Source organism: Podarcis vaucheri, assembly GCF_965113315.1.
Source record: "Podarcis vaucheri genome assembly, chromosome: 8".
In the NCBI taxonomy this organism is placed as follows: domain Eukaryota; kingdom Metazoa; phylum Chordata; class Lepidosauria; order Squamata; family Lacertidae; genus Podarcis; species Podarcis vaucheri.
The window spans coordinates 37,480,395-37,489,495 of record NC_138766.1 but is presented as its reverse complement, the minus strand read 5'-3'; positions in this window follow the sequence as shown (position 1 = coordinate 37,489,495).

Here is a 9,101-nt window from a genome sequence, read left to right as displayed (position 1 = left end):
TGGCTACATATTAGAACTTGCCTGTGAGCTAATGAAAAGAGATCGCTTTCTGACTAAAATAACCTGGCATCTCTCTGGGTAACAAGGAGTCAAACATCTTGCTTCGAAAACAGAGAGGTCCACAATCCAGCTGAACCAATGAAACAACTTAGTTGAGAATAACTGGATTAAAACGGGCAAGGAGCCTAGAGTTTAAACTATAAAATAAAATAAAAATTGAAAGCATTTTTGGCAGTTCCTTTGGAATATCAGGGGTTTTCAGGTGCTTCTAATTTCCCATTTTAGACATCTAAGGTACAGTAGATATAAAGTGCATTAGAGACAATCTTGGCCTTGGGATTGTTAAATGTGTTTCTTGTGGTAGATCAACATAAAAATGATTTAACCACAACACACGAAAGTGCCTTCACCTCCCTTATATTTCCTCATTCATATTGCCCTTTACTGTGCCCTTTGACGTCAGAAACAAAACATAAATACCAGCTGCATAAGCATATCGCCTTAGCATGAAGACTTTGCCTGTAAATTAAATGGGAAGAATAAAAGTGCAAGATATTTGCTTCCATTTAATACATTGACATTCGTTAAGGTTGCAATAGAAAAAGAGGGGAAATGAAGTGACTTAACGAAAGCAGGAAAAATATACATCCAATAAGAACTCCCAGCAAACAATCCTATATTGTAGTACCCATATAAATATCACATACTGCAGCTAGGGAGCAGAAGCATAGTGGCTTGCCTAAGGCTGCTGAATGAGGTGGTCACTAAGCAGTAGCCGACAGCAGAGTAGGGCACTGCCATTCACAGTCATGTCAATGCTGCTGATCAGGAGATATAGGGTGAAGGGCGAAGTGGGAGGTCAGTCGGTGAAGCAGCAGGAGCACCACATTGACATCACAGCTCCCTCTCATTCCACTTCCTTGTAAGCAGCAGCAATGTGACTGACCGCAGGCCAGGTGAGTGGCAGCACCAGTCCTCACTGCCCACTGTTAAGGTGAGAGTTGAACTTCCCAGTACACAGCTTCTTGTTTGTAGATACTGCACTACTGTATGACTATACCCAGGGCTGTCTTAAGCAGATGCGGCGCTGGGGTGCAAAGAGCCACCTGGACCCCCCCCCCCAGGTTGCCCAGTCCTAGGTACGCAGGAGGGCGGAGCCAGCCGGCCACCTCAGCGTCTCGCTGGCTCTGTCTCCCCCGAACTCGCAATGCAGAGCCACCTGCAGCAGAAGAGCCCACTGCGGCACTCCAACCGACAGGCAGGCTCTTCCCCGGACTCAACTCTCAGGCCCCAGACTCTCAGCCTGGCACCCCTGAGAGCCCGGTACCCGGGTGCCCCGCACCCCTAGCGTCTATGGGTAAGACGGCCCTGACTATACCAGCTCTCATCATTCATGAAAGGGCTAAATGCATGAATAACATTTGAGTAATTGTGCAGTGTCAGTTTTCAGCTGCAACCTGATGCAAAACATGTTTGGGTTTCTTTAAAAAAAAGAATATCTGCGCAAGGATTTAACAAAGTTTTTGCGAGAAATCATTCATACTGCCATATGCCACCTGGAATGTAGAATAGCTTCACAGCCCATGAGATAGATGCATTTCACATCTTGTGCTGGAAGACTAACACCTCAGTCCTTGAAAACACTTACTAGTAAATTCCATTGATATTACTGGAGCTTAATCCCCAATGAATGCTATTAGCACCTCTCCAGGAGTTTCTTTACCCCAGTCCTACTTACCTAACGAGGTAGTTGCTGCCTGAGTAATATTTATCATTTCCATAAATTGTTGAGATTTGTCTCTCTTTCTATAAAACCCCAGATCTCTCCTGGGACGGTACATTTATACGAGTTGTTTAAACGCAGGTCATCTCCTAGTCAAATGTTTTAAATAAATAGTGCTAAAAGGAATTTAAAATAGTACATCTTATCCCTGAGGGTAATAAACAGCATCATGTGAATTAAAATCGGAAGGCACTCCACTACATTATGCTACTTCCTCAATCAATCTGTCACCATATGATTTCGCTTCCTTGCTCGGCCTCAGCTTTTGAACTCAAAGTGCTTTGTGTAATGTTTTTCACCATGCTGCTTAACACAGTGAGGATAACTCACCTCCAGGTTACAATGTTGATCATTGCCACTGGACCTGAATAGGCAGACTTTCATCGACTATTATTTGTGGCTGGTATTGTGATTACTGTTAGGACTACTGCGTTCTATAGCTGTGGATTGCACTATTCCACTCAGTTTAAAAGGACAGGTCTTAGGGCTGATTCATACATCCAAACCAAAACTCTCCCAGGAGGAAAGGTTGCCATGTTTGAGACTTTTTAGCTTAGAGAACAGGCAAGTAAGAAGTGACATGACAGAGGTTTATAAAATTACATACGGCATGAAGGAAGTGGATAGAGAAAAGTTCACCCTCCCTGCCTTCTAGCACCAGAACTCATGGGAATCCAGTGAAGCTGAATGTTGGAAAATTCAGGCAGATAAAAGAAAGTACTTCTTCATGCAACACTTATTTAAACTATGGAACTCACTGCCACAGGAGGCAGGAATGGCCACCAATCTAGATGGCTTTAAAAAAGGATTAGACAATTCATGGAGGAGAGAGCCATCAAAGGCTACTAGCCATGATGGCTGTGCTCTGCCGCCACAGTTGGAGGCAATGTGAAATTATCTCCCAAGCTTCTCGTGTAGGGAAGTACCATCATGTCACCGCAGCTTGACTAAGAACATTCTAGCATCCCCAGTAAAGGATATTAGATGTCTCTGCAACATATCTACCTTAGATTCCATGCATTTACAGTGTGATGGCGCTGAGAGTTTGCTACATTGAGCAATAAATGATTGCCAGTGTTGGCTCACCCACACAGGTAGACTAAAAAAGATATTTAGGGTGGGTCTGCTGTATCAGAAGCAGTGTGTGAACTGAGGCTGCATTCACACATTATCTCTGCAATGTAGCTGGCCATTATGTAACTCTTGTGACTAAGCTGTACTGTACATTGCATTAGTGACTTGGGGGAAGCTATGGTGTGGATTGTCCAGGTTATGCTGATGCTCCAACCTTGGTTACTTGGAAGCTGCCACATACAGCTTGAGCAACCCCATGATGTAACGCCCGCACAGTGTGAAGTGGAGCCACGCAGAAGCAGTTTTATTCTGGTTGGGCTGCCTGTGAACTCTAGAAACCTCTGCGATGCCACAGATGATTCAATAACACATTTTCAATTCATGTAGACATGGCCTACGAGATATCCTAAGTCAGAGTGAGACAAAAGAGCCTTCATCCTGAAGCTACATCTGATTACCACAGTCTGGGACAGTCTTAAGTGCTGGCAAGACTCATTAACCAGCCATAGATGGGTTTTGTTGGGGTCATAGAGCTCTATGGACCACTGTCGTGTTATGTATTGTGGCATGTGGCTATCCACTTTGCCCTCTAAGCCTGCCTCTCTGAGAGTATGGAATATTTGGTTCACCATGTTATTCAGATGTAGGTCTCTCTATGCTCAGCAGTGCTTACTCCCAAGTAAACTTGCACAGGATTGCAGCCTTGAACTGCTAGAAAATGGTATTGTTAGAGACAGGGCGCTATTTAACACCATCTGCAATTTTAACAGATGGTCTGTTTTCTGATTCAGTATCCAAGACTATGGAAAATATCAAGCTTGCTAAGTGAATTGTGGGGGAAATCCTCAAAGCTGAGTCTTGGAACTCTACAGAAACATCACTGTGCACACTGAAACCCAAACTACTACGGTGTATCCAATTCATGGCAATGTTATAGAACTTTCTTGAGCATTCAGTGCACAAAGAACATCAATCAATCAATCAATCAATTTATTGCTTATAGCCAATGACCATCACAATACAATATGACAATGCACAAAGGAAGATTGAAACATTTGTATGTGCAGCCCTGAAACTCCTGCCTATCCTGAGATCTTCTGGACCAAGACAATTGAGTTTCAATTTCAATATATTTAATTCTTTTTTAAAAAAAATGTTCCAGATTTCAAAATGAAATGCACATAGCATTAAAGAGGAATGATTGCTGAAATGTAGAAATCCTAAACTTACACCCTCAAAGCATTGTTTGTCTTGCTAGTTATAAGAAACTGGAGTATACCAGTGCAAGGAAGCTGCTGCTTCCTCCCTTTTTTTATTTCTCCCCGTTCTTCCTAGCACTTTTGGGTTCATCCCCTGTGAAAATCTGTCATCAAAAGATGACTGAGAAGAAATATGGGTGATTGCACTGCCCCCATAAAAAAAGCGCTAGACCAGTATCAAGGGACCTTGCTAAGATACTTAGGAGAACATTTTCCATTGAAGTCAACTGACCATCCATCTCTCTTTTTAACTAGTGTCAAGGCTGGTTTACTTGATGATGATTTGATGCCCAGCAATTGCTCCCTCTTGCCCACTGAAAATGAGTGATGACAAGGGAACAGCCGTCAAATAGAACAAGCTGAGATATTGTAGCAGGGAGTGGAGCCGAGCTGAGTCCTGCAAAAAAGGGAAGCACTATAATAAAAAGATGAGGCTCCAAAAATAAAAGAAAGGGGGGGAGGGCAAGGGGGAAATCTGTTTTATAGTCTGCTTTGCAAGAAATAGATTCTTCCCCCCTAGATTTGTAGGGTATTTTTATCTTGATAAACCCTTCCTATAAAATAAAACAAAACTAGGGGATGTATCACATGAAGCAAGCAGTTCAAGGATTATGTCGAATTCCCCTTTTCTGTTTATCTTGGATGGACACATCTGCACATTTAGCAGTCATTACATGCCGCAGTACATGATGGCAGCTCTATAGGCCATTGGAGTTCACTCCACATTTTCTGAGCACTCTGCTCTTTTAGAGAGAATAATCACTTCTTCTTTTTTTACATTTATATCCCACCTATCTTCTAAGGAGCTTAAGGTGGTGTACACAGTTCTCCCTGAGGTACATTAGGTTAATAGACAATGGTCACCCAGTTAGTTTCATGACTGAGCAGGGACTTAACCCTGGTCACCCTAGCCAAACACTCTAACCACTACACCGCACTGGATTTCCATATTTGTGAAAGATGGGCAGTTATTGCATGTTGTGGTCTGTAATGCTCTTTCATTAATGTTCTATACTGTGGAGCTTCCAAAAGCCCATGCAGAAATAAAATTTTATCTCATTATTTCCTGAACACTTGTATTTCCCCATTTGAGGCTAATACCAGCTGTGGGCAACAGCAGTTGCCCTTCATCTACTGCTAATACTCCAATCAGATTCAGGAAGCTGCATCCAGGTTAAGCTTGCAGACTTCCCATGGACATCTCATTGGCCGCTGTGAGAACAAAATGTCAGACCCAGAGGGGCTTTGGGCTTGATTCAGCAGGATTCTCCCTACATTATGTACTTTGGGAGGGTGGATAATTTTTAGAGGCCATTTGTAGAGAACTCTAACAGAGACCTGCTTCTCCAAACCACCATGGAACTAAGTGAGGAAATATTTGCAGCCAGGTTCCTTTGCGTGTGGCACAGCCACCATTCATTCAGACTTAGAAAGTGGAGACTATGCAGTTTTTAATTTTTAAAAAATATTTTTACTCTGAATACCCACACATCCAGTATTAGTTGTCCTATAAATTTATCACCTTGCTTTCTCACGCCATCTTTCCTCTCAGACGCCAATGTGTACAAATACTCAGGTCTACTCTGATTTATGAAAATATTGATATAATAGAACATATGTTCCTTCTTGGAATTACTATAGTATTCACTAGCATGGCTGCTCTCCAAAAATATCATTGGCTCTTCCAACATTTAAATAAAAAGGCCACAGATTTATATGAACCTAGTCTACAATCTGGATTTTCGTTTTGTTTTAGAAGTCACTTCTAGCTAAGCTTAAATGGTCTTTTATTGCATGTGGAACTGCAAAGTGATCTGAAAAAAAATAATCTTTCCTTTGCGGCATGGCTCCCTGTAAATCAAGCCCATTTTGTACCAATCTAAACCTCTGCCTCCCCTGCTCTGCGATGCAAACCACAGTCTGCTGGTGTTGTTTTTTTTTTGGTGCCGCTCTTCAACATTTGGGTGATGAAAGGTTGAGAGAGCTCTAAGGATGGATTTTGGCACAGTTTGCTCTCAGCTAAAATTTCACACCCGCTGATTTAAGCCTAACAGTGGTGGAACGTCAGCCAATAGCAAGTGTTTGCCAATGAGGTCAATGCAAGACACCACGGAGGATTAGCAAGCCCTTTTCGGTGGAAGATATGGTTTGATTTTTCTGGAAGAACTTATTAAAATGAACTGGCTCCCGTAGACGTAGATGTGATCCGTCATCGAATTAATTTTCAGTTCTCCTCTGTAATGTTAATGAGATATGAAAAGCTGCCTTATTCCTTTCAAAGATATCAGTTGTAGAAACATTAATGACATTGAATCCACTCCAGTGAATGGGAGAGAATGAGTTCACCTACGCTATGATTTATAATTGGCTCACTCATGGGACTTGAGCTCTTTGCATGTGGGGAGGGGAAGGGAGGGAAACGAGCTGCTGGAGCTTTTAAATGTGTGCCATTCAGGCTTGCATTGTCATAAAAAGGGTCTCCAGCAATCAGCTTGCATCTAATTAAGGCTCTGCCATTTAGGCTGCGGCACTCGAGCCACTTACTTTGGAGTAGTTCAAGGCTAATACCCTTGACTTCAATGAGATTTAAGGGCACTCTGGAGGAAGCAGTTGGAAAACCGTGGCCTGGATCACCTCAGCTATTGCCACCTTTTTGTTTCCAAAAAGGACTTTAAAGGAACCTGACCTTTCAAAGTTCAAACCACCCAGGGCGCTTAAACAATGGCCAAGCAATCAGGTCTCTCCACCCTATTCCTTGTACCAGAAATGAAGGATCTCAGTTTAAAGTCCCTAAAGTCACATTTTGTTGGCCTACAGGTGATCGTTCGCCCTCAAAAGAACATCAAAAAGAACTAAAAAAAAAAATGTTATGTAAGCGTAACATCACATAATCACTGGGGTGGGGGTGCAGGGAGACTAAACAAAGCTAATTCAGGGTGTGAGCATTTGTTCTCCGGGAGCTGTTGATCCAAAGAAGGCCAATTTGAAAGGGGACGTAGAAGCTGTAAAGGGACTCAGCTTGGACTCATGGAGCAGCCTGCTTGGGTATTTGTTAGGGAAACTGATCTGGTGGTTATTTTTTTTTGGGGGGGGAGCATCATCTCTTTGCCACACCTTCCATGACATAAATCGCTAAAAAACTTCCTCCTCCACCACCCTGCAAAACTGAAACACGCAAAACAACAACAAACTGCTGGAAAGAGTTGGGGAGACATTTTCAACGGGGAAAGTCATCTGGGAAGAGTTTGGATTTGATATCCCGCTTTATCACTACCCGAAGGAGTCTCAAAGCGGCTAACATTCTCCTTTCCCTTCCTCCCCCAAAACAAACACTCTGTGAGGTGAGTGAGACTGAGAGGCTTCAAAGAAGTGTGATGAGCCCAAGGTCACCCAGCAGCTGCATGTGGAGGAGCGGGGAAGCGAACCCGGTTCACCAGATTACGAGTCTACCGCTCTTAACCACTACACCACACTGGCTCTCTGTGCCATTGCTACATGGTCCTAGTTATTGATTTAGTATTGCAGTGACTGACATTGGACTATGATGACGCGGCTAAGGCTGAAACCTAACTTCTTCAAGCTTGCACAAAAAGGCACTGTGTTATCTGGGCTAACTTCAGGGACTGATGCTGCCGTTCTATTAGTCAAATTTTGGATGCCGGGTTCCAATGTTGGTCAAAAGCACCACCCTCTCTTCATCTGCTCTCAGAGATATTCTGCAAGACAGGAAAGCTATTCACTTCAACCAGAACTGACTCACCAGGTGGGCTGGTGCTCCTAAGCTAGATTCCTGGAGGTGGGTCAGTGCTGCTCAGGGGCAGCAGAGAGGGGCACAAGGCTGTGGAGAGGCTGCTTGCAGTACAAACACAACAGCAACAAGAGTATATTTCAGTATGTGCAGATGGTTTTTGTCCAAGAAATTCCCATACTGCTATACTCCTCAGGGATTCATGAGCATTCATAGGGGACAGGGGTGACTGCTTGGGTCCTCCTGAATTTTAATTTAAACGAATTAAACACTGGAGGCAAGTCTCCTCTGAAAAACTTTCCCCTGGAAAGCAAGAGTGTATTTTTCTCTGCAGTCACCCATAGAATCTGAGCCAGACATGCATACAACAGTTTAGAATAATAAAAAACTTCATTTTATAGCCCAAAGAATTTTCACCCGAAGAAAATAATAGAAATGAGCAACAGACATAAAACTTTAGCCTGTGTAAATTAAATGGTTCTGCTGCATTAACTTCATAAAACCATAATCCTCTCCTCCATAAACTATTACATGCACTGCAACAGATCTGATTTATGGGGTGTAGAATCGATGGGAAAAAATTAATGCTTGAAAAACATATTAGAGACATTATTGAACAGATTTTAATTGAGATTTGATTTCAATGCCCCTTATCCACATGATTAATGGGTTCTAGCCCTTGACTCCAGCAGGCAGAAAAGAGAGTCTTTAATATGACAATTAAGTATCTGTCTTTAGGTTTTATGTAGCGCTCTCCTCAGATCACTTCATCAGTACAGTGTGGCTTTTGTGCAGATTAAATTGAGACTCAATTTTCTCTATTTTCCAGCACTTACTTATGTTTTATGACAAGCACTAAATCAATTTTATACTATTATTGATTTTTTCTTAAATGGACACAAACCATTTCGCCTTTTGCCCTTCCTTTTCGACTCTCCTTCCCCTGGCTTTTTTCACTGTATGCTTGATATACAGCTGGCTAAAGAAATTTCGAGTGTTTCCTGTGTTTTCTACAGGTCATGCCAATTCATTCACTTTTTACAATGCCAGGATTGATAAACTTAACCTGAAGTTCTCGCAAAACTTGTGTACAGTTGCGATGGGATAGATGTTGCAGCCCCCCGCCCACTGAAAAAGCCACCCATTTTCCTTCCTTCAAAACGTTTATGTGTGTGTGTGCGTACAGATAATGCTTTGATGGTTTCTTTATTCCTGCTTAAATGCGAATATCATCTTT